Source organism: Equus przewalskii, chromosome 2 (genome assembly GCF_037783145.1).
Source record: "Equus przewalskii isolate Varuska chromosome 2, EquPr2, whole genome shotgun sequence".
Classification (NCBI taxonomy): Eukaryota; Metazoa; Chordata; class Mammalia; order Perissodactyla; family Equidae; genus Equus; species Equus przewalskii.
The window spans coordinates 70,605,522-70,627,117 of NC_091832.1; the positions used below are offsets into that span (position 1 = coordinate 70,605,522).

Below are 21,596 nucleotides of genomic sequence, written 5' to 3' on the forward strand. Positions count from 1 at the left end.
TACTAAATCTTTCTACTTAAAGAAGCTTAGTTATACATTTGTGCCCAGGGAATATTACTTTCCATGATAAAAACATATGGGGCCTTTGAGAGGCAATACATAAAATGATCTATTTTCCTTGCTAATATCCACAGTAGGGAAGAAAAGCTTCATTTGGATGGGTGATGCAGTTTGCCTTCCCAGACACACTAATGGATTAGCTACAGAGAAGACAGTTGCTGAGGTGGTCTTCATCTTTATGTAAATTAATGGTTTATGGCTACTTTTCCTTTTTCCTTCATTTTACAGTGATCTGTCTCCAACTACAAAATCACCACACCTTGCTTTACGTCTCAAACTGTTTAAGGATAGATTAGAAACTAAAATTTAGTTGGTAGCCTGAGATTTTTTTCCTGGTAAATAACTTTGGAAGCATTTCATTAACAGAGATAATGGAAATAAAATTCATGATAGATTTAATAACTGATGGCAAAGTTCACAAAGGCGTAATATCCACTCCACCATATATATATAGAATGGAATACATATATATACTCACCACACTTCCAGTTTTTCAGAGGAAGAATTATCTAAAAGTTACTAGTATGCTATTACGAGACCAGCCTTCACGTGTTTAGGCTGATAGAATAAAATCTTGAATTTGACTTGTTACTGATTTAGTTGCCTGGCCAACATTTTAACCTCCCTAGCTGTCTGTTTCCTCATCTTCAAGAGAAGTTAATAAGACATTCATGTCATGGGGTAATTTTAAAGATCAAACAGACTAATGCACATAAGCACTTAGCACAGTATTTGGCACATAAGGGCTTAATAATACTAGTTTTCCTTATAATTTATTATTTATCAGCGGTTAAAAATTCATAGCTAAGAAAAAGTTTTTAAAAAGTCATTAGCTAGTAATGAGTTTATTAATTCAGATAAAACTAGAGTAATTTCATATTTCATGAAATCCACAAGGGAAAATATTAAAAGGTGTCTGTTTTTTCCCACCAAAATATTCATTGTTTTTTGAAGGGAATCATGTATCAATATGAAAACAGTGTAGCAGACCATCAATAATTGGGGCAGAGTTAATATTTCTACTGTGAATTTTCAATTCCAAGAGTTAATATATTCACCATTTAAACAAGATTAGAACGTAAGACAGATTTGTAAGACATGAGTTCAGACGTATTTTTTCCTAAGAATTATTATACTTTTTTCAAAGTAACAACTGGATGTTTTATTTTAGTTATTTATAGCCAACCATTTGGATAAAAATATCTTAAAATATTCAAACAGCATGACTTAAAAATTACAAATAAAGAGAAAAGCATTCATTAGAAGCAAGAAATGTCAGTGAGACAGGCAAGGATCTTGGTAGGTTAACACACACTGGGAAAGAAGTTCTTGTAGAGATGCAGTAAATTCACTTTGCTAAGATCAAGGGCTTCAGCGAAGACCACAGCTGGTATTTTCAATTCTCAAAGAAGGCCAGATGATATAACTGAAGACTTTTCTATAGGACCAGATAAATGATCACATACAAATGCACTTCATTTTTCTTACAGTAAGAGATACAAGTTTTGTTTAACCCTTTAGAGTAGTGATAAAAAAATGATGAAGGATACACTTTCTGATCTTTCTGGTTATTTGTCTAAGTTCCCCAGTCTGCTAACACCCGATGACCTTCTTCTTGTCTCCATACTTGTGCATTAGTCCAGAGAATGCCGAAGAACAGCAAGATAAACAGAAACGATGAAGATAGATGGGGCATCAGAGAACCAATCTAGGAGGGAAAGCTTACAACTTGACCTTCTGATATACTTAGAACAGCATCATTAGCAGTTCTAATTACTTTTTTTCAAGCAATTAGATCCTTTGTCTATTCTCAAAGACGGTCATTGCTTACGTTACAAAATTCATACCACTCAGGGTTTTTTATCATCTAGTTTATTTCCTAGCAGCCCTGATTTTAAAAAATCTTCATTATTTGATATTTAAAAATTCTCATTTCTAAAAGTTGCTCCTGCATTTATATGTTCTTTTGTCCTTTGAACGAAAGGATAAGTGATTATCTTAAAATTTTTTTTAAATCTTTAAAACAAAAGCCAGGATGTTAACAAGGGTGCGAAATATATATTTACAAAATATATAATATATATTAATGATACCTAAAGTGTTTTAATTTGAAAACAAATAAATGTAAGTCAATATTTTTATATTTCCTACATTATTTCCAAACTATATGCATCATGGCCTTTTTGATATTTTATTTTTAAAAATAATTTCTGATCCTACTTTTTCACACAATTTATTACCTTTCCCTTAGAAGAGTCCTAGTGAGTTTCAGAATTTCATAATCCATTAACAAGCTTGTTTAATAGAGTGACTAGCCTTCAAGTTGTTGTTATATTGAGTCCTTCTCTTTGTATTTACAAAGATTAAGGAGTTCCTAATTGTACCCATATTTATAATAAAGGCTAGTCCAAGTTTCTTTATACTTCTAAAGGATGATGGTGTATGAACCCGCTGGCAGAGACCACATCTTCCTACCTACAGCGAGAATTTTTAACACGAAACTGCCCTAGACTGATGTAGGATTGGCTCTCAGACCTGGGGTGTATATGTGTGTGTGTATGTGTGTTTTCATTAATACAAGGGAATCTTCGAAAGTATTGATGCTGTATGTTTATTCCTCTAATAAAACATCTATTGATATAAAGAATATTAAGCAATAAGAATTGACATCACATCTTTTATGGCTTTTAATGAACTTCTTATGATTTAAATGGTTCATCAGTGATGACAATCCTTGGGTGAGGCCACGAGGAAGTCACTTCTAGAATGTCCACTAGTATTTGGTGGGGAAGGAAGGAAGAAAAAAACTAAAGCCACGAGGAAATTACAAATGTGGGAGCTTGAGGGCGGCGGTCTTTTCCGTGTTAGTCTCATAGGGTCGTCGTGGCCCCCCAGGATCCCCATGCATTGTTTCAGATTCTTTCGCCCATAAACAGTACATGCCTTTCTTCATCCTTTTAGCTGCTTGTCATTGACGCTGCCACCGGCCAGACATCCTAAACTTTCTCACTGAGGCTGGGGCTCCGGAGTCCCAGGGGTTCTAATCATTTTCCCAACTGCGTCATAGGTGTCTGTCAACGTGCTGGGGCGCATGAGCTGCCAAGAAGTCAAAAAACTTTCTCCTTAGCCTTGGCATCTGCCGTCAGTCTAAACACTGAGTTAGGAATCTTTGCAGCAGAGACAGCACTTTTCGTCCTGGGCTCTATCCCCACCACACCCACCCTGCCCACACCCTCGGAACCACCTTTCCGCAGACCCCCTCCTTGACTCCAGTTAGCCAGGCCAGGCAGGTTCTGGGTACGCCTAAAGGCTTTGCTGCCGCCTCCGCCCGTGCCGTGTTCCCTGCGTGAGCGCTGGATTATTCCAGTCTTTTGAGCATGGCAGATTTCCACCGGATGACATCATGGGAGCCGAGCGAGTGCCGGCTCCGAGAGGGGGACGGAGAAAGGGAGGGGGAGGAGAGGAGGGGAGAGGGCTGGGAAACCGAGCCAGAGCCGGGCTGCCTGCCATCCGGCTGCACGTCCTCAAGCTGGGGAGGAGCGCTCCGCCCGCTACTGACAAAGGATGGGAGGATGCCTGCGCCCCGGGATGCTCGATGCGCGCAGCCCGGCGGCCGCCTGAGCGACTTCGCCCTCCGCCGGTGAGTGGTTGCAAAGATCTTTTATCAGCCTCGCTGCGAGCCCGTACCCTCCTCGGCTCGCCGTCCCGGGCACCTGTGTCCCTGACCCCGAGCAGGGCTTGGCACAGCACCAGACTCGGAGCACAGGCAGCAAGTACCTTTGCCCAGTGGGTCAGCGGAGGAGCTGAAGCTCTTGGTTGGGGTTTGTGGTGGGTGCTGCGACCCAAGCCCCTGGCGGCGGGCTCGCCCTGTAGGCGCCGCTCTGAGTGGGGGCTGTTCCAGCCGGCTGTTTGGGGTAGTTACCTCTATTGGCAGGCCAGCGCCAGCCTTGCGCGCAAGCAGTTTCTGGTGGATCCCCAGTGCGCGGCGCGCTGTTTACGCCGGCTTCTCACTAGTCACCGAGCCGCACCCCTCGGAAGGCGCGGAATCGATGACGGCCACTTTACAGGCTCAGGCGCTACCAGTGTGGGCTTAGGGGGCGGGCATCGATTACCCGTGGTGGGGGGTGGGGGGGGGGCGCTACGGACCACCGAGGGCAGCCTTTGTTTCGGGTTTAAGGCTGATGTGCGTAAACCTAAGTCAGGCTGTCTGCAACTGTCCAGTCGGATCCGGGTCCCGGCACCCGCCCGTCTGTGCGAGGGATGCCATTGTGTTCCTGCTGCAGGCAGGACTGAGAGCTGGGATTTAAGACTCGAGAAGGGTCCTGCGCCCACCGGTGAGTGTTGCAGTTGTCCAGGTGCAGAGCAAGCTTCTTAAGCTCCAGGAAGTGAAGTGACCACTCGAGGCAGAAAGACGCCCAAGTTCTGTCCCTGAGCGGTATGAGTGAAAGAGCAAACTTGACGAGACTCCCTCTCGCTCTCTTTTTTCTGGTTTCTGAGGCGCTTGTTTTGAGGATTATCTGTGGCAGGTGGATGGAGTTAGAGGCATGTCCAGTACATAGTTAGGGAGATCCACGTTTTTCTGGAGATCCCTTTCGTTATTCACTGGTTCCGGAGGAGGGTTGCTTGCTAAACATTGTTGAGCTCAGTATCTGTACTGTTATAGAGCCTTGTGGGCTTAAATAGGAAAGATTCGGAACCCGCTTCGCTGAGAGTTGTGCTACGTGTAAGCGTTGTAAAGCCAACATACCAATACCCACGCCTCCTCGCGACCTGCCGGTTCCAGACATATTTTATCCATGAATTCTTTCTGTTTCGGAAAAGTCCAATTTTCAGATCACAGAGAAGTGGTGATACCTATTTGAATATTTGACTTTAATGTCAGTTTATTTTCCAAATAAACATTTTTGAAAAAGGTGGAAGGAAGTCTAAGTTTGCTACTTTGGGGTTTAGTTCCTTTTCTTTTTAGAGTTTCATCCACTGCAATCTAAAATATTTAAAATTTTAGGAGCTATTTCATATTCATGAATTTAGGGTATAGCAAATGACCCCTGGATACTAAGGAGATTCTTGATATACAAGTTTGATATTCCAGCATCTAACATAATATTAGAGTATAAGAAAGTCACAATCACACTTATAGTTCAGATGGTCATTTTATTTTCTTTTTCTGAAAAAGGCTTTCTGGTTTTCCTTTAGATTGTTTCTTTTTCCTTAAAGATAGGTTATCCTAATGAAGCTTTTCTAAAACAGAAGTATCAAAGTAAGTTTTCTTGATTAGTGATTGCTCTTCTGATAAAGTTTGGGGTCTTTTCGGAACAGACATAAAAGAAAATTATTGGAATAAGAAATGTGGTGGAAGTGGAAAAGGAACTGGGAGAGATAAGAGAAGGAGATTTGCTAAGTGTAAAAGGTGGGACAATAATGGGCATCAGAGGATGTCACATCAGTTTTGTTTTTGGAAAAGCTCATTGCAGCTTTTACATGCTTGTCTCTCTTTCCAGCAAGTGCAAGGTTAAATGTTTGATTATGTTATGTTATGTTGAGAGACCAATGATAGGACCAAAGAGAGCTTGTCTTTGTTCAAGACTTCCGGGGTTAGGCGCAACATTTTCTCCTGTGATTCAGAAATAATTTTTGTTTCATTATTTGTTTCCTGACTTCTTATCACAAAGGGCCCTACCTGTTTCTTTGAAAGCTTTATTTCTTTCTAACTTTATTGTACTCATCTCTTGATAGTAAAGCTTAAGGAGTTTTATGTGACGGTTCTTAGAAAACCTGTTGCTCATGCTGGCTGCTTTCCTGAAATGTTGTAATAACAAAATCTTTTTTTGAAATTAGCGCAGAGAACATATGGTCTGCTGATGTGCTTATGTGATGGGGAGTACCTGACATAAAAATATATATGTATATGAAATATATATAACCCCAGTTAGACAATCAGCCAGCAATGATAAGCAGGAGGCACGTGGTATTCGGCCTATGATTTTTGGCAGACGATGTTTCTTTTAACAAAAGGATCTTTTATCCTTTGTATGTGGCAAGAAAAAAAATGTACATTAAGGATAACAGGTTGTATTTTATGTCTGAAATGTTTTATTTCAAGAATATTTATCCAAGAAAGTCAAAAATGCTCTGGCACTTCACTGCACACGCTAGGATATGTGAGGAAAGTCCTTAAAAAGTGTATTTTGTAAATATATGTGATTTGATATATTTTCTAGGCAGGAAAATATTATTTTTAAAAACATAGGAAGTAAAATAATGTCCTTGAACTAGAGAATAGTCTCATAATGTTTTTTAATGTATTTAATAAATATTTTGGCTATTTTGTTACACAAGGATTCTTAATCAGGAGAGATGAGAGGAAGTTGCCTTATAAGACAAAAACAAAGCTATAGTATATTTCCCGGAATAGGCAATAGTGATGTTTCAAGGTCATGGAAAAGAGCATTATATCAGAACACTGCAATATTTCCAAGAAAAGATTATGTACAAGGAACAAACCTACACAATTTGGGAGCCTCTTGCTTTCATCGTTCTAGTTGTTTGAGTGAACAGACACTGTAGGATCTCTGTGATACAGAGAAACTCTCTCATTTTTCTTGAGGCAAAATTATATCTTGAACTCAATCAGAAAGTTCTTTTATGGGCTTTTCCATGGTGTAATTCAAATTCTAGTTTAAGGATGCTTTATGGATCCCAGAACATTGTGATTTTAACTTTTGTGTAGGCCTTCGATATGGAAATTGGTCAGTAAATCTTTTTGGCTGAAATGTTTTGGCATCTCAGCTTCTTCTGGAATTAATGAGTTAAGAGTGAAAGGCAACAGTTAGGGGATTGCTGAAATATTCAGGAATAGGATATCTTATTCATAGGGTAAAATAATATTGTTCATGGAGTTCTTAAAAATAAAGTTAAAGAAAATAGAGACAAAATCTCCAGAAACCGAAATTATCCCTTTGTTATATATTGAACACCTTTTGCGACTTAATGGACCTATATGATACTATTAATTCATTTGCTACTTCCCAGTGTGAGAATGAGGAGCACTGGGTAGGAAATGTGTTGTGGTTTTGACTTTATCGTCTAATTGAGAACGAGTCTCTGAACCTTTTGAACATTACTTTCATTTTACATAAAATAAAGATGATAATGTCTGCCCAGACTTCCCACAGGGAATGGTGCATAGTTAATGAGCTAATATGCAAAAGTGATTTTGAAAATATAGGAAGAACTACCTAACAAATATTATCTCTAAGTTAACTTTTTAACTTCTAGGTCTTTTCAGTTAAAGTTGTAAATTTACATAGAGGTGAATCCAGTTTGTGATTTGTCTTTTAAACATCTGGTTTTAATTAGTGGCATTCTTGACAATTCATTTAATATAATTTATCAAAAAAATTATTAAGTAGGTTGTTATATATCTTTTTAATTCAAGTTTGCTGGTAGTAAATTCTCTCATTTTTTGTGTGTTTGAAAATGTTCTTACACAGCCTTTATTTTTAAAGAATATTTAAGCTGGACATAGAATTTTTTGTTTGGCAGTTATTTTCTTTCAACACTTTAACTTGTATTCCTTTGACTCTGGCTTCTATCAAGTCTGTCAGTCTTATTGTCGTTACTTTGAAGATAAAGTGTCTTTGTCTCTGGCTGATTTAAAATTTTTTCACTTGCCTTTATTTTTCTTCAGTTTTACTGTCATGTTCCTTGGTACGGTTTTCTTTTTATTTGTCCTTAGCGTTTGCAGAGCTTCTTGAATTTGTGGACTGATGTCTTTCATCAGATGAAATTTATTGGTGAATTCTTGTTATATAGCTCTCCTCCATGCTGTCTCTTTTTCTGAGATCTCAGTTGTATATTTAATACATGGTTTCACTGTGCCCGCCATGCCTTTTACCCTTGTTTCATTATTTTCCACTCTTTCTTTCTTTCTGTGCTTGTTTAGATATTTCCTTTTGACCTTTTCTTCCAGTTTCCTAACGTTCTCCTACACTATGCCTATTGTGCTGTCAAGCTCGTCTATGGGTTATTACTCTAATTATTGTATTTTTTCCAGTTTTCAAATGTGCATTTTATTCCTTTCTATGGATACCAGTTTATCTATTTTCTTCATCCTTTCCTCTGTTACTTTGAACATAGTAATCAAAATTATTTTAAAGTTTTTGTCTGCTAATGCCATAACTGGATTACTGTGAGCTTCTTTTCAGTGCCTCTCTTTACTCTTGATTTTATTAATTGTGTATAAAAATTTTAGAAGTCTCTTTATCCAAGTCCAAAGAGTTGTCAGCATTTCTTCTATTAGGTAGATTAAATAGAGAGGTGGCCAGTTGTTGTAATCCAGTCAGTGACTGAGTTGACTCAAGTGCTCATAGACTTCATCACCTGCAGGGGCACCCAGCTGCCAAAGTATAGATATCCAGAGCCTTCCACTGGTGTAGTCACAAGTATTAAATACAATTCAGGGGAAGACTTCTGAGAATCCTGCTCTTCTTTTCAGAATCTTTCTTCTTGGTGTCTTAGCCTCCTTCAGTCTTGTGTGGAACTTCAAATGTCAGCAGTATTTTGTGGGTAAAACCAAGCGTGTGTCAGCTTGGTGCTTCGTCATTTATTTCTCATAGGGATCTTGGTGTCTCCTATCTCTAACTTTTTATCTTTAGCTCCACAAGGCTGCCAAAGTTTCTTCTGGATTCTCTACCCCAAATCAGTAGTCTTCTGCTCAGGCAGAGCCCATGTTCTCAGGCTCTTGCTGTGTGTCTAGATTGGCAAGTGACCCTACTCTCTGTCCCAGGGGAAAAAAGCACCCTCAAAAATTCAGCTTTCCTGTTTGATGCTTTCTGCATCTGGAATCTTGAAACCTCTAGTCTTGGCTTCTTCAAGGCTCACCAACAATTCTTTTAGAATTTTTTTTTTAATATATATATATATGGCTTTTCTAGTTGTTCTTGGTGGTAATGTTGGTCTACCGTGAGTTACTCCACCATGACTCTCAGCTGAAGTGGGTTGTTGTTTTTCACTGATTACAAAAATAGATGTATAGCGATGCAAGATCATTACTTGACGATAAAACTGGTGTTAATAATCCCAGCCCACAGGCTCCTAGGCAATACAGCTAACTCTGAACCAATTTGATTTAAAAAGTATTGTCTTAAAAAGAGGTTACATTCTACTAAGTACTTATATTCTGTACAGTATGGTTTGGAGACAGCTTGTCTATTTCCTTTTTGAAGTAGAACCTAGCATCAGTGAAAGCCAATGATTCAAATAGCTAGTAAATTCAAGTTCATGGTAACTAAATGTAATAAATTGGCAAAACTTTTCTTTTCCTTAGGAGTGATACACACACACACACACACACACGTGTATGTATAAAAAATAACACTCTTTCCTGAACATAAGCACTCTATGATTTAGGAATCGTCCTAATTTACAAATAAATTCCACATATAGAGAGTGAACAATGTGGGAAGTCTGAAGCCTCTCTCTTCTTAGAAATCATTGTCCTTTGTTTTTCAAATTGTTACTCTGAAAAACAACTGATACAGGAGATATCTTATCATATGCATATAATAAAATCAACAAGTCAATAATAGATCAACTTCTTTTCTTATTGGTATATGGATAAAACTCAGAATATATTTCATCCAGAAGAAATATTACAAATGGTGCTTCGTTGTTTTAGAAATAGTGTCTTTGACAATGCTATACTGAAAACATGACCTAAATTAACTATAGTTCGTTTCATGGATTAGCGTAGGATTTTTGTTGAATCTGTCTATTGATGGATGGATTCTCAAGGTGAACTAAAATGTATAATGCCATTTTTAAGTGATTAAATATTTCACATGACGCAGTAGAAACCACTGACTTTTTGGGACACAATCAAGTGGAAGTTGGAGAATACCTGGAATGGACTTTTTTGCCTGCTTTCCATTTGATGTTCTAACGTGCATAGGAAATTCACTGAAGCTTGGTGAGAGAGATAACTTAGGTACTGTGGTGTTGCTGGCTCATTATTTGGGGCTGACACTCTGATGAGCAATGCTTTGATACTCATAAGATATATCATATGCCTCTTGTCTCCTGTCTTACATCCTTTCAGCCTCATTTCCGGTTCTATGACTGTGGCAAACATTGTAGGCAGGCTGTGACTCACTTGTGCTGACTTCTTCTCACCTTGAGCTGTGCTGAGTATCTTTTACTCTGTGACTTTACAGGCATGTCTTATGTCTGCCTCTGTCCCTGGAAGTGCAGCCTAGAGTGGGGAGGAGCTAACACCACTTAGGAAACCCCTCCATGAGTAGGAACTGGGTGGACAGATCTGAGAGGCTGTCTATAGTTCCTCAGAAGGTCTGGGTCACATAGAGCCTCAGTTGGCCATGGTAATGACCCAGCTTTGTACACTTGTATTGGTTCTTATTCTGTCCCCATTTCACTTTACCTGGTGCTTCATTCTTTTTTTTTTTTTTTTTTTTTATTTTTTCCTTTTTCTCCCCAAAGCCCCCCGGTACATAGTTGTGTATTCTTCGTTGTGGGTTCTTCTAGTTGTGGCATGTGGGACGCTGCCTCAGCGTGGTCTGATGAGCAGTGCCATGTCCGCGCCCAGGATTCGAACTAACGAAACACTGGGCCGCCTGCAGCGGAGCGCGCGAACTTAACCACTCGGCCACGGGGCCAGCCCCCCTGGTGCTTCATTCTTACTCTCTAGGATCTCCTTCTACTATTGGTGCATAAGTTTTTATTTCAGATTCTGCTTTTGAAGGGAATGTGGCTAAAATATATTGTAAATTAGCTTTTTTCTCTAGAGGAAAATGAAAACAAAGAAAGAAAAAGAATCAAGACTAAATCCCAAGCCACATCCATTTACAATGAGAGAAAAATGGTAAGGAAGAAGCTAAAATAGAGTATTTTTCAAAGATATTTTGTTTATAAATTCATCATCTTTCCAGTCACCAAATGAGGCCAGTTAAATAATTCGTTTAGTAAGTATGAGGTCATCTCTTGACCTAATGATTAATTTCCTTTCCTCCCTTCTTTCTTTTTTACTTCGATACAGCATAACTCATTTTATCGCATTTCACTTTATTACACTTCACAGATACTGTGTTTTGTACAAGACCCTCCACTGGCAAAAAAAAAAATACAACTGGTTGAAGGCTCAGATGGTGGTTAGCCTTTTTTAGCAATAAAGAATTTTTTAATTAAGGTATATACATTGTTTTTTAGATGTAATGCTGTTGCATACTTAATAGACTACAGTATAGTGTAAACCTAACTTTTATATGCACTGGGAAACCAAAAATTCACGTGACTTGCTCTGTTACCATATTTGCTTTATTGTGGTGGTCTGAAACTGAACCCACAGTGTCACTGAGACATGCATGTATTTATTTATTGACCATCCGCTCTATGCCCTGTACTCAGCCAGGTCCTGGTGGTATAATGAGTAAAAATGTGACAAGATTCCTGCCTCTTCAGAGCTTTTTATTCCTGTGAAATTAGTTAAAAAATCTTACAAACAAATGTACACATGCGAGAGTGAAAGCACTGAAGGACAGGTACACAGTGATGAGAAAGCCTTTCATAGGGGAGTTTGACTTGGGCAGAGAGGTTTGGGCAAGACTCCTTCAGGCAGTGACACTTGAGCTGCCATCTAAAGGATGAAAAAGAGTTAGTTAGCTGGAGAGAGAAGGAAAGAGTTTTCTGACAGAGGGGCAAAGGGTGTGTGCTCAAGATCCTGTTGCTGGGAGAAGTTTGGCAATTTTGAGGGAGTCACAGACAGCCCAAAGGAGGAAGTGTGATGTGGATTGAAGAGATGTACCAGATATGAGGGACTGTCACAGAATATTTTGAATATTAAAGAAAGAAGTGTGTGTGCGTGTGTGTGTGTATGTGTGATGGTGGCAGTGAGGAGAGGCCTCACAAGTAAACAGGATCATAGAGTAGCAAAAAAGAAATATATGAAGGATCTGGGGAGAATATTGTATAAAATATGCAGACTAACAAACATGAAGAGTTATGAACATTTGAAAAGTATGAGAAGTGTTTGTTGTTAATGCTGTTGAGTCAATTCTGTCTCCTAGCAACCCTGTGCACATCAGAGCAAAGCCCAGCCGCATCTTTTTGTGCCATCCCCTCATCTTCCACTGCTGTATCAGACTGCTCCACTGCTATGCATAGGATTTTCATGGACAATTTTTTCAGAAGTGGGCAGGCAGGTCCTTCCTAGTCTGTGCTAGTCTGGAAGCTCCGCTGAAATCTGTCCACCATGGGTGACCCTGCTGAAATTTGAAATACCAGTGGCATAGCTTTCAGCATCACAGCAATAGGCAGCCACCACAACGTGACAACAGAAGGGTGGTGTGGTTCCTTAGGGAAAGGATCCTCTGCTGCCTCCACAAGATCTCCAAATCTTACCCACTAGACCACCATGGCTGGCTATGAGAATTGTAGGAATTGATATTTTTTAACCGAGTGATTTTCTAAATAAACAGGCTTGAAAAAAAAGAGGGAATAAGATATTTATTCCTTTATTGCCAATTTATTTGTCCTAGCTTGTGATGACCTTAAAAACTGTATGTGAGACTTTTTAAGTTCTATAAAGTCATGCATAGCTTAATGATGGGAATACGTTCTGAGAAATGTGTTATTAGGTGATTTTGTCATTGTGCGAATCTCATAGAGTGTATTTACACACACCTAGATGGTATAGCTTACTACCACCTAGGCTATATGGCACCAATCTTATGGGACCACCGTGGTATGTATGGTCTGTCTCTGAAAAGCTGTTATGGGGCACATGACAGTACTTCACTTCCAACATGGATAGAGGATTCGAACAGAAAATCAATAAGGAAACGGTGAACTTGCACAACACTGTAGACAAAATGGACCTAACAGACATGTACAGAACATTCCATCCAACTGCAACAGAATACACATTCTTCTCAATCGCACATGGAACATTTTCTAAGATAGACTCTATGTTAGGCCACAAAACAAGTCCATATCTAAGCAACTCTACATTGCTATGAAATTTATATATTTTTACTAGTTATCTCTTAATTTTGGGGGTGGTTAAATTATAGATAGACTTTTCTCTTTTAAAAGTATTTCAACTAAAATTTTACTTAAGATTCACTTTGATAGTGTAACACAAAAAGAATCTGTATATATGCTACTCAAGCATGGTGCATAGCGACATTTAATTACTCAGTCCCAAGTCAGTTCTTGTACTTAGGTTTTAATAAAGTTAAATTGCTTATGTACTCACACAAGTGTGGATTCTGGTTCTGCTAATTTCTCCCAAATTTGAAATTCAAAGAATTAGAGACAAATTATTTTCCACTTAAAGCTATATTTCCTTTAATACTTCTTAGCAGTTTTGACTTAATTGAACGCAAAGTTATATTCCAGACACAGTGTGAAACGACTCTTTAAGATTTAGCATAACATACACAATAGCTCTTGCCAGCTACCTTTCCTTTTTAATGAGATAACTTGGTTTATTTTTATAGGTTACTTTTAAACAATCTTTTTTGAAATCTCTTAACCCCGTGAGTATGTCTTATTTTAAAAACAATAAATAAATGAATAAACAAGTATTTATTTAATAACTACCACATGAAAGAATGATTTGTGCTATGAACAATTGCAGGGAATTAGACAGAAGTGGGGGAATTAATTGGGAAGATTATTAAGATATTTAGTAACAAGTATAAAAGGTAAAGTCTGGGAATTTTTGATTTATTACTAATGGTGTTCATGGAAGAGGATAATCGCTCACAGACTCAGAAAAATAACCTTAGAGAAAATCCCCTCCCCTATTTTTTGTAGACCAAAAGTGAAAAAACAAGTCTTAAAAAGCAATGATAGAAGACACTCTTCCGTGGACTTGCGTTATAAGGATGAACCATAGTCGTCAATTTGTAGGAACAGTCAAAAATGATGCAAAAGATGTTAAAGTTTTTCCATCATACATTACCCAGTAACCCAGAAAGCCCAAAAATATATTTTGGGGACATGTAAAAGGGATCTTAGAAGTCTAATTACAATATGTTCTTTAAACAATGAAAGGAAGTATTTCAAAATGTTGATAGTGGTCATTGAACTATGCTTAGTTTTTCATCCTGCTTTTTTTTATTTTCCAAATACTTTTTAATAAGTATGATTTACTTTTACAATAAAAATGTAAATAAATGCTTCTTGAATAAAAAATTTCATATCTGAAGGAAAACTTCAAAATCTTAACCTCTGTTAAATCTGAATAGTTCTTTTGTGGGTGTTTGTTATTTTTTAATACTCTTCTGCATGTATATATATAGAGTTTGTGATAAAATTATATACAGAGGAAAAACTGATATGAAAGAAATCTTCTATTTCATGCTAAATTATGCTCTGTGGAGATATATCTAATGCTAAAATTTTTTGCGCAATTTGCCTCTCAATAGTATGAGACGATGTGTGTCTGGCTGTTTCTCACTGGGATCCAAGAATTGATGTTTGTTTTAAGTAAGTTGTTTTAAAGAAATTGTTGATTATCCTCACTCACTTATTCCAATAAATAACTAAGAGGACAATCTAATATAGCCAAATCTTACTTTTGTGTATTTTCATGAAAAATGAAGAGTAATGTGTATCTCCCCTCCCCCCCCCCCTTTTTATGGTGGTAACAGTTATATAGATTATAGACTTTGAACTCGTAAGCCCCTGAGTTCATCATGGGTCCTACTCACTTAGCAACTGTGGTGTGAATTTGATAATGTACATTTCACCATGTGGATGCTAGGGGGGTGTCTGTGCTTTTAGAGATGAATCCTTTTATGTTAATTCTTCCTCAATGAGAAAAAAATTATTATACTTTAATTATTATACTTAGGGAAACATTTGTTATATAAAGGAGTTTTGAAAATTGATTTTAAGCATAAGTTCAGTTTCCCTGTTAGAGGAGTAGAAGATCATGGTAGTTGGAAAAAGCTCAGACTCTAAGCCATTTTGAGCTGTCTAGGAATCTCCATTCATTAGTTAGGTGACACTGGTCAAAATGCTTAACATGTTTGAATATTGGTTTCCTTATGTTCAAAACATGGATAATAGTACCTTCCTGCTAGGGTTCTTATGACAATTAATGGTAGTAGGTAAATTCCCTAATAAATAGTGGGTATTTAATGTAAATAGTTTGTACCATTATTAAAGCTAAATTATATATTCTTTAAACACTCAAGTATAGTTTTCTTTATAAGATATATGTCATACATTTTAAGCTTTGAGTTGTCTTGGTACTTTTTGTGTATGGATAAAATTTGAAGATTTAGTTGCAGGAGAAGCTAAGACAGTTGGCAACAACAACTACCACCATCTCCAAGTAAATCCAAATGAATGAATGAATAGTATTAATAATTGGCATTCGTTTACAGTGAGTGCTTTTGTTTTTCCTTTTTCTCTTTATTTTTTAAATTTTCAATAAAGAGAGCATATCACTTTGATAATAGTAATACAAAGGCAGCTACTTGAAAAAATAAGTTAATGGCTTAATTATTAGTTTGTGACATTCAATTTGATATCCAAGAGTATTTTTGCTATACCATAGTAGCATAATAAACACAATACAAAATAAGAGAACGAATGTGGATTTTTTCAATGTTTTTGAGACTGTAAAACTAGAAGGTAAAACATGTTTGTTGTAAAAAATTTAAGCTATATAGAAGTATCAAGTGTGAAAAGTGAAAGACCTCCTTTGGTTCCCTCCCAAATCAAAAATATTTCCTTCCTGAGATGTATCCACAAATACAGACATTTTGTAGTCATATACATTAATTAGCTCAGATATATTAGAACATACACACTTTAATAAATACATATTGTGGTGTGCCTTATCTTTTTTTTTTTTTTTTTTTGGTGAGGAAGATTGGCCCTGAGCTAACACATCTGTTACCAGTCTTCCTCTTTTTTGCTTGAAGATTGTTGCTAAGCTAACATCTGTGCCCATGTTCCTCTGTTTTGTATGTGGGACACTGCCACAGTTGGCTTGATGAGCGGTGTGTAGATCCACGCCTGGGATCCAAACTGGTGAACCCCAGGCCGCCTAAGTGAGCGGGAGATCTTAACCACTATGCCACCAGGCTGGCCCCAGCCTTATCTTTTTATAACATCCCTTGCATATCTTTTTCATGTCTATATAGTCTACCGACTATATGGTATTACCTTTCTGGAGATATTCAGCGTTTGACTTCTAGAAAAACTCTTGTTTCTGGGTACAGAGAAACATGAATTTATGGGAGTGTCATTTGTATTAATTTAAAACTTCTAAAAATCCTAAATTATGGTATCTTGATGCACCTGAATACTATATAGTAGTTAAAATGAATGAACTAAAATTTACGTGTCAATGTAGATCAATCTTTAAAATTTAATTTGAGTGGGAAAGAAAGTTTCAAAGGATAATTATAGCGTTACCTAACTTTTACAAATTTTATAGACAAAGAAGTAATTCTATATGTTAGTTACAGATGCTTAAATATGGAGTAAAATGGTGAAAATGTGGCCATGGTGTTCAAATAGCGGTTTGTATTTTCAACAGATCTTTCTAGACCTGTCTATCCTCACAGATACTATGTTATTGCTCTTCATAACGGTTGTACTAGTTTACACTCCTTTCAGCAATGTGTGAAGTATTATCAGACTTGTTATTTTTTGCATGTGTGTTTAAATATCTCATTGGTCTTTTATTTTCTTATACCTGATTGGGGTTGTTGAGCATCTTTTTATATTTAGAAGGACCATTCAGGTCTTCTCTTTCATAAATTGTCTTTTAAATACTTTGTTCTTTTTTCCCCTCAGTTTGGATTTTTAAAATGGATTTTTTTCTTCTGAGGAAGATTAGCCCTGAGCTAACATCCGTTGCCAATCCTCCTCTTTTTGTTGAGGAGGAGTGACCCTGAGCTAACATCTGTGCCTATCTCCCTCCACTTTATCTGCGGGACGCTGCCTCAGCACGACTCGATAAGCAGTGCGTAGGTCCACGCCTGGGATCTGAACCGGTGAACCCTGGGCTGCCGAAGCAGAGCGCTTGATCTTAACCACTGTACCACCAGGCCAGCCCCTAAAATGGATTTTTAAGAATTGTTTGAACGTTCTGAGCACTAACTTTTTATCATTTATATGAATGAAAAATATTTTCTTGCTTACTGTCCCTTGTTTTTTAATTGTATTACGACGTCATTTATTATATAGAGATTTTGAAATTTTATTACTCTGTTTTATTATTGGTTTCCTTTTTGAATTTTGGTTTTGCTTGTTTGTGTAACTTTTTCTTAGAGATTATAAAGATATCACCTAGTTTCCTACTGAAGCTTTACTACATTTCGCACTAAGGTCTCTGGCGTGGTTGGAATTTAATTTTGTAGTTGTTTTGAAGTAGAGATCGACACTCCCTCCCGACACCCCCCTTCCATGTACAAAGCCAGTTGTCCTAGTTTAACTTATCCCACTGATTTGTAAGGCCAACTCTGGCATTTGTAAGTGTAATATATTTAAATCTGTTCTGGATTCTCTGTTCTGTTCCACTGATTTGCCTAATCCTGTGCCAATTCAATACTTAATTCGTTAATCCTTTTAACATTATAAGCAGTCTTTATATCTGTTAGGAAGAATTCCACTCCTCATTCTTATTTTTCAAAATTGTCTTGGCTGTTATTTTATTTGTTTATTTAAATTATTTCATTGGAGTCATATCGACTTACAACATTGTGTAAATTTCAGGTGTACACCACTATATTTCAGTTTCTGTATAGACTGTACCATGTTCACCACCAACAGTCCAGTTTTTATCCATATTATTTTAGAGTCTGCCTTTAAATTCCATATAACATTCTATGTGATGGATATTCTTCATTTGCCTCTTTAGACCAATTCTCCATGGAGCTACATCCCTTGTGCTTTTAGGTTCTGACTTCTAGCTGGGTTTGGTCAATGGGAGACACCAGCAAGAGATTGGGGTTGGGAGAGGAGAGAGAGAGGTAAGGAAATTTGTTCCTCTGGCTCCATCTCTGCCCCTTAGCAAATGTGGCAGCAGATGCATACTTGAATGCCCACAACTCCTATACTACAAGGTTCCAGTTCCATCTGGATTTCTGTAACTCCATTCCTTCCCTTCGCCCCATCAGGCCTGGGAGGTAGTGGTGGTTGTGGTAGTGAAGGGGAAGATAGTAGATAGTGGCATCCTTCTTTTAATTATCATCACATCTCTGTATCTAGTCTCTTTGGATGTGCTATCTCTTTGCTCCAAACTTCTGACATACACCTTGCTGGGATTGGAAGTGCATCGATTTTATAGTTTGAGAGACCTGTCATTTTTACAATGGAGCCTTCCAATCCATATATATGTTACACTTCTCCATTTACCTAGTTCTTCTATGTGCTCCAGTGATGTTATAAATGTTTTTCTGTAAAGGTCTTTCTTACCTTTTTAGAAGTTTATTCCCAGGATTATTATTGTCTTTGTTGTAATTGTGAATGAGATATTTTAAGAGATACATGTTATAAATGTTGATTGGTGATGGATATTGTTTGTTACATGTTGATTTTCCATCCAGCAAACTTACTAAACTATTTTATTTCTTCTAATAGACGTTTTTGGAGGTTCTGTTCTATAGGCTAAGTAGATAATCATGTTGTCTCTGTATAGTAAAAATAATCATAATAATCATTACTAATTACTGAGAACTTTTTCAAAAGACATACTTTAAATGGAGTCAGTCATTTAATCTTCATTTCAATCCTATGATATAGATACTATTATTAATCATGCATTCACATTTTAAAAAATTTTCTATTTTTTAAAAATTTGTTTGGCTTTCCAGCTTTATTGAGATATAATCGACAATAACATTGTGTAAGTTTAAGATATACAATGTGATGATTTGATATAGGTATGTATTGTAAAATGATTACCACAGTAAGTTTAGTTAACACATCCATCATCGCATATAGTTCCTCTTTTGTGAGTAGTGAGAAATTTAAGATTAACTCTCTTGGCAACATTTACATATACAATACAGTATTGTTAGCTATAGTCACCATGCTGTACACTATATCCCAGAACTTAACCATCTTATAACTGGGAGTTGGTACCCCTTGACCAGCTTCACCTACTTCTCTCACCCCTTCATCCCTGACAGCCATCATTCCACTCTCTGCTTCCATGAGTTTGGATTTTTTAGGTTCCACATATACATGAGATCATACAGTATCTTTCTTTCTCTGACTTATTTCACTTAACATAATGCCCTTAAGTTTTAACCCATGTTATACAAAATGGCAGAATTTCCTTCTTTTTATGGCTAAATAATATTCCATATACATATGGTATATTATACCATTCACATTTTCTTTGTCCATTCATCCACTGATGAACATTTAGGTCATTTACATGTCTTGGCTATTATGAATAGCTCTGTAGTGAACATGGAGGTTTGGATATCTCTTCATGATAGAAATTTTATTTCTTTTGGATATATGCACGGAAGTGGGATTGCTAGATCATATAGTAGTTCTATTTTTAATTTTTTGAGGAACCTCCGTAGTATTTTATCTAATGATTTACCAGTTTACATTCCCACCAGCAGTATACAAAGGTTCCCTTTTCTCCACATCTTCACCAGCACATGCTATCTCCTGTTTGTTTGATGATAGCCATCCTGACAGGTGTGAGGTGATATCATTGTGGTTTTGATTAGCATTTCCCTGGTGATTAGTGATGTTGAGCACCTTTTCATGCACCTGTTAGCCGTTTGTAGATCTTCTTTGGAAAAAATGCCCATTCAAGTCCCCTGCCCATTTTTTAATTGGATTATTTGGCTTTTTGTTATTGAGTGGTATGAGTTCCTTATGTATTTTGGATATTAATCCTTTATCAGATATATAGTTTGCAGGTAATTTCTCCCATTCAATAGGTTCCCTTTTCATTTTGTTGATTGTTTCTTTTGCTGTGCAGAAGCTTTTTAGCTTAATGTAGTCCCGCTGGTTGATGTTTGCTTTTCTTGCTTGTGCTTTTGGTGTCATATCTAAAAACTCATTGCAAAAACCAATGTCAAGGAGCTTTCCCCTATGTTTTCTTCTAAGAGTTTTATGGTTTCAGATCTTACCTTTCAGTCTTTAAGCCATTTCAAGTTAATTCTTGTGTGATGTAAGATAGAGGTCCCAACTTTACTAATCATGACAAAAGGAGAGGGGACTCAAAATCAGAAACGAGGGGGCTGGCCCCATGGCCAAGTGGTTAAGTTCGTGTGCTCTGCTTCAGCGGCCCAGGATTCACCAGTTTGGATCCTGGCCATGGACCTAAAGACTGTTCATCAAGCCATGCTGTGGTGGCATCTCACACAGAAGAGCTATAATGACCTACAACTAGGATATACAGCTATGTACTGGGCCTTTGGGGAGAAAAAAAAGGGAAAGATTGGCAACAGATGTTAGCTCCGGGCCAATCCTCCTCACCAAAAAACAAGAAAAAGAAAAAAGTGAAAGAAGAGACATTACAACTGATACCACAGAAATACAAAGGAACATAAGAGACTACTATGAACAATTATGTACCAACAAATTGGACATTTCTACCAAAAGAATATTGGTGCCAGAACTCAGAATAAAATATCAAGAAAAAATAATATATAGATATATTAAAAAAATAATAGTATGAAAAAATGGGGTTATTTCTAGGAGTATAGTGAAGTTTTAATTTTTGAACACCTGTTAATATAATTCATCCAATAAACATTTTAAGGATAAAAATTACCAGAGATTTTCAATAGATGCTCAACTGACTTTTGGTAATATACAAATGCATTTCTGATTAAAACCCATTATTTAGTAAAACAATGGAAGGAAATTTCATTAGCATGGATGAATACATATCTAACCTGTTATAATTTCAGAATGCCTTCTGTGAGAGATTAAGAATAATATAAGAATCTCCGCTATCACCATTATTATTTAGTATTTTTCTGGAAGTGGTGGTCAAAACCCAAGGAAATGCAGTAAGCAGAAATTTGGACAGAAGTAGGGAAATTCATCATTATTTGAAATAAGACTGTGCTTGGTATAGTGTATGGTAGTAATTCCTGTGAAAAATCTCCCAGTGGTGCTTGGGCCCTCCAAACAGATGTCAGTTAGTAACAAGATTTTCTCCCTTTGGTAACTAGGACTGTGCCTAAAAGAACTGAGGAAATGTAGGCCTTGCGTTAGGAGGTAAATGATGCAACTTTGCTGTAGTGTGGTGGTTTGAACTTAGATATAAATGCTCTGTGGTTGGTAGGTAGTAATGACACAAAGGATGAGGAAATTATCTTGAATTAAACTGCTTTACAACACTCAGAAATAAGAAAAACAACCTGATTTTTATTGCAAATGTAAATAACGTGTAAGTTTAAATAAATGTGTAAAATGTTCATAATATAAAACAATACAACACAAAAATTTAGCGTGGTAAAAAGCACAGTAAATGTGTCCACTATGAATGAGATTACATAGGTAACTGGCAAGTA

At 37.1% G+C, this 21,596-nt stretch overlaps 1 protein-coding gene across 9 annotated transcripts in view; it reads left to right on the plus strand.

Moving 5' to 3' along the window:
- The first annotated feature begins 3,550 nt into the window (after window positions 1-3,550).
- MARCHF1 (membrane associated ring-CH-type finger 1) overlaps window positions 3,551-21,596 on the plus strand; it is a 755,838-nt gene continuing 737,792 nt past the window's right edge. For 4 of the 9 annotated variants that reach the window (XM_070608408.1, XM_070608432.1, XM_070608418.1 and 1 more), the window contains exon 1: window positions 3,562-3,700. The gene's annotated coding sequence lies outside the window, so the exon portion shown is untranslated. Of the gene's footprint in view, window positions 3,701-4,176; window positions 4,395-21,596 lie in introns of those variants that run through there. The other 5 variants (XM_070608436.1, XM_070608426.1, XM_070608438.1 and 2 more) reach the window with 4 other exon arrangements.